The sequence below is a fragment of the Macrobrachium rosenbergii genome, chromosome 13, assembly GCF_040412425.1.
Source record: "Macrobrachium rosenbergii isolate ZJJX-2024 chromosome 13, ASM4041242v1, whole genome shotgun sequence".
Lineage (NCBI taxonomy): Eukaryota > Metazoa > Arthropoda > Malacostraca > Decapoda > Palaemonidae > Macrobrachium > Macrobrachium rosenbergii.
Genome location: NC_089753.1, coordinates 41,800,497 through 41,806,446, shown reverse-complemented (window position 1 = coordinate 41,806,446; position 5,950 = coordinate 41,800,497).

The following is a 5,950-nucleotide window of genomic DNA, read 5'->3' as shown; positions in this document are numbered from 1 at the left end:
TCCTGGTATCTATTTTACCTAGTTTATTATCGAACACACTAGACAACGAATTGTCGAACACACTAGACAACGAATTGTCCAATGAGAGAGAGAGAGAGAGAGAGAGAGAGAGAGAGAGAGAGAGAGAGAGAGAGAGAGAGAGAGAGAGAGAGAGAGAGAGAGAGAGAGAGAGAGTATTACTGAGATCCTGACTGTAAATACGCTTGAAATAACACTGTGCATTACGCAAAATGAGAAATGTGCACGCATGTTTTCCGTCTACACATTAAAGCATCCCCCCTGATTACAAGGAGAGGAAAATACAAACGAGAAAAGGTCACGGGTCAGGTCAGGGCAAACAAATGACACGCGAAGAGCGCACAGGGCCTCGCCCAATTACATACATCGGTTGGTCTTTTAAAAATTCGGCTCAGGAATCGCTTTGATGTGGTAAAGACATGAAGGAAGGAAGGGGAGAAGAAAGGGGAAATCAAGAGGGAGAGGGGGATAATATGACCAGGAGGAGGAGGGGGAGGGGGAGGAGGAGGAGGGTTTAGTAAAGGAAGGGAGAATTAAGAGCGAGAGGGGAAAACAAGACCGTGAGGAGAAGGAGGGTTAAGGAGAAGATGAAAGATTGCAAAAAAATAGGAGTCACGTGAAATGATGTACAAGGAGCAACGACTGCGGAGGGTTTTAAATAACAGTAAACAATGATAATGAATAGGAAAAGACGACCAAAGGCAGAGAGGTCACAAAAAATGAGGTCAAAATAAAAAAAATACAAGAGATAAATAACAATGAAAATTAAAGGAGAAATAGAACCAAATAGAAGGCGAGACAGAGACAAAGCACAAAAACACACAATAAATAAAGCGAGCCTTTTCACCAAGGGACGTAAAACAAAATCTATTGCTCGTCTCGGAGCATACTCCTGGCCCCAGATCGATCCCAGAAGGGAGGTGCCTCACCTGTGCATTAACAGCAACAGGGTTTATTGGGCAAGAGGGCCCAATTGCTTAACCCCAAATCTAATCAAGAGGTCACCACGCTCTTTAGGGGATTATGCACAACTTTGGGTATATAAGCTTCACCACGCCTGCGAGCGTCTGAGAAATATTTGATTAAAGGGGCAGTGCCGATATTTTTTCGTGATTTCAGAAAAATCTCACAAAGGATACTTTACTAAACATATAATTTTCTGTGTGTGTGTGTGAGAGAGAGAGAGAGAGAGAGAGAGAGAGAGAGAGAGAGAGAGAGAGAGAGAGAGAGAGATAGATATATATATATATATATATATATATATATATATATATATATATATATACATACATACATACATACATGCATATATATACACATACATACATATATACCTACATACATACATACATACACATATATATATACATATATATCTACATGCATACATACATACACATATATATACATACATATATACCTACATACATACATACATACACATTTATATATATATATACATTTATATATATGTATATGTATGTATATATATATGTATATATATATATATATATATATATATATATATATATATATATATATATATATATATATATATATATATATATATTCATTACCAACCGTAATTTTCTTGTTAAGGATCTCTGAATTTTAGCAACCACCAAATTCAACATGTACACTTTCGTGCAACTAAATTAACAATTTGGTAACAGTTCCGTTTAACTTAGTGTGTGATTTTTAATACCAAGATAGCATGTTAAGTACGTTTTCTTGATTGCAATACAATCTCTACAAATATCTTTGGCGTTCTGTGAAATTTTTTAATAGAGATGTCACGTTATGATTAAATTTTTTTGTGCACTCATAAATATGTGATCATGAACTGCACATCAATACGTAAGCTGAATTTGAAACATTCATAAGAATTGGAGGCTTGTTGACCGACAAAATAATTCTACATAAATTTGGCCTTCCCAGTCCTATATTCAAGAAATAATTTGTTGGATAATAAATAAATTAATTACATGTTCAATAATTTCACTGTTTAGTGAGGTTGTGATTATGGCAAAATGTAGAAAGCCAATTATTATTATTATTATTATTATTATTATTATTATTATTATTAATATTATTATTATTATTATTATTATTATTATTATTATTATTATTATTATTATTATTATTATTTGGTATTCCTGGTCCTATATTCAAGAAATAATTTGTTGGATAATAAATAAATTAATCAAACATTCAATAATTTCACTACCAACAGAGGTTGTGATTTATGGTAAAATGTAGAAAGCCAAATTACGACTGATGAGTAAATGGACGAAAATAAGATTATTATTATTATTATTATTATTATTATTATTATTATTATTATTATTATTATTATTATTATTATTCATAAGGAACAAGCCTAAACGGGACAATTCAAGCTTCCAATGAATATGGCGTTCATTTGAAAGAGTTACAAAAGATGATAGCAAATACAGAAAGAGGACATCAGTTATGAGAAAAGAAAAATGAAAAAAATACATTTAAAAATTAATTGATAAAAAAAGAAATAAATCATTTAAATACAAGTTGAACTGTTTTAGGGCAGAAAAGCCTCGAATTTCTATCTTATCTCAGAAAGCATTCCAAAATTCATGGAAAAAAATTAATAATCGTGTGATATCTCTGTTAAATTTCAGAAAAATCCCAAGATATTTTTAGAGATTGTAATAGTGCAATTCAGAAAAGGAAATTAGCGTAATATCTTAATATTACAAATCATATACAGAGTTACACGGAACTGTTATCAAAGTTCTTCATTCAATTGCACTAAAGTATTTATATAATCGCAATTATACCAAGGCAACAGGTACAAAGAATATCATTAAGAGTTTCAGTTCTCATAATTACTGTATTAAAAGTCAAATCTTTAGAATGTGCTTTATAAATATTGTACTGAGAACCCAAAGCAATTGCAATCAACTTCGTACCGTAATATTAGAAATTAAATATTGAGATATGTGAAACTATAATTATTTTCACAATTGGGAAAAAAATACACATATATATAAAACTTAGTCGTATTGAGCAAACAAATCAAGTAATCGGACTTACTTCCATAAAAGAAATTCCTTTACCATTTTACCCTGAAAATCGTTATCTTTCTTAGAGAGTAAAATCTTATCCCTTTTACACGCTGGTAGATGAATAGACAGATTTACCTAAAAAAGGAGTGAGAGAGAGAAAATCATGACATACATCCAGGAATAGCTTTTAATCACGATGTTACACAATAAGAACGCAACTATGTCTAAACCTAACCTGAAGCTGAGAAAAATGCAGCCTAATGGCAAGCAATTGATCACTATGCATGGAAAATGGCCACATTAATGCAATTCAGCCATATGAAAGGGGTGTGAACAAAATAAAATAAAATAAAAACCTCAGCAAATCAATCTGACAGGCGAAGTTAGATTTACTAATCCACTGGTCAAACACTGAACTGAATCACCGGTTTGGGTCCCATCTCCAAGACGTTGTTATATATATATATATATATATATATATATATATATATATATATATATATATATATATATATATATATATATATATATACACAGTATATATATGTGTATATATATATATATATATATATATATATATATATATATATATACATATACTCAACCTCTTTTTATACGTGTTCAAAAGCTAGCCTATACATTAAAACCACGTAAAAAACTCAGTTTTTGCCAAAATGTAACACTTAATCCTTTAATAGAAAAACTAATGGACGAGATACTATAAACTCAGAATATGAATGAAATGACTCAGATTAATGGAGCCAATTCCGACGATTCCCAACCATTCCCAGCTATTCCTTAGGATCCTCATTTCCATCGCGCCTGACAACCAATTCCTCTCCTTGAAAACATGACGCCGGATATGAACTTCATTTCTCTTGAGATGCTCATTCATCACCTGCGTTCACTTCCTCTCCCGTCAGGCTCTCTCTCTCTCTCTCTCTCTCTCTCTCTCTCTCTCTCTCTCTCTCTCTCTCTCTCTCTCTCTCACGGGTTTTCCCGATGTCAGGCCTGCTTGGTACTAGTGTCGATTTTCGCGAATGATCAATTTTCTTGTTCTTTTTTTCATGTTATTCATTACGTGTTAACCTCCATCCTCATTTCTGTATGCATTTGTTTCAATCTCTTGTCTTGTCATCTTTTATTTTATTTGGTATTGTTAAATTTTTGTCCATTTCCCAGTTAACCGCCATTCTTGTTTATTAAGTATCGTCGCCTTTACTCGATTTGACTTACAAAGGACGTTAAAAAGCCTTTACATTTCAAACGGATCGCTTGAATAAGTACTTGTTAGTTATATATATATATATATATATATATATATATATATATATATATATATATATATATATATATATATATATATATATATATATATATGTATTTATATATATGTTTATATATATATATATATATATATATATATATATATATATATATATATATATATATATATATAATATATATATATATATATATATATATATATATATATATATATATATATATATATATAAATTATATATATGTATATACTTGTTTATATATTTATATATATATATATATATATATATATATATATATATATATATATATATATTCATATATGTATACAATAATATATATATATATATAATTTATATATATATATATATATATAAAATCTACATGAGTGTGCGTATGTCATGGGTGACTCATAAAAACCTAGAAACACGTGGCATAAAAGCAACAATAAACCATCATCCATACAAGATAGCACATCCCCAGATAACGTCTTTAAGCGGGACACAGCCGTGCCGTAACTACTTTTCATCGGCGGTAAAAACCAATAAAAAAAAGAACAGATCATCACGTTTCACCCAAACTCATTCGGCGATTACTCTACTCGTCTTTTTCAGCTTTCTGACATTGGGCGTTCATCAGTCAGCTGCACCATTAGTCTGCCTGTCTGTCTGTCTGTCTCATTTAAGGCTCGAAAACTCTTGCATCTTGTGTAAATAAGTCTGCCTCTCTCTCTCTCTCTCTCTCTCTCTCTCTCTCTCTCTCTCTCTCTCTCTCTCTCTCTCTCTCTCTGTTCTGTTAAAAATAACTGCCCTTACCTCTGTAGGATACAGTACAACAACAACAACAATAATAATAATAATAATAATAATAATAATAATAATAATAATAATAATAATAATAATAATAAATAATAATAAAATAATATATAATGATAATATATAATAATAATAATAATATTACTTTTATTATTTAATAATAATAATAATAACAACAATAATAATTTATTTCAGATCAGGGGAAAATTTATATGCATAAAGATAAATTATAATGAAATACAATAAAATGAAAACATGCAGAAACAATTACACACGCTTCTCACTTAGCAAATTCACGGAATCGCCAAATTCGCTTGCCTTGGCTTAATCTCTCTCTCTCTCTCTCTCTCTCTCTCTCTCTCTCTCTCTCTCTCTCTCTCTCTCCCCAGGCGCCATTAAATTCCGCTGTGTTACACGCTCTATCAGCACCTAGTTCTCTCTCTGCTGCCCCAGACGAGACTTCCGGCCAAAGTAAACATCTAGAATTACGTTCGCTCGCAAATAGGAGTAACACGAGAGACCGACTCTCAAGTTCTCAACCGCTTCAGTCACACGTAATGCTTGGAAGCAGTAATGCGTGAAGGCCCTGCGTGAAGGCACTGTGTTTAATACCTCGTGGCAATGAATGGAATATTAGCTGCGTGGTTGTAAAAGTGATACGTGTGCGTATAGACTTCTAAGAGATATTGGCAAATAGGATAACATATTGTCAGGCTCCAATTGATTTATGTTGAATATTTCACAACATGATGTCCAGTCGGCTAATTTATAAGATGTTAAGAGTTATTT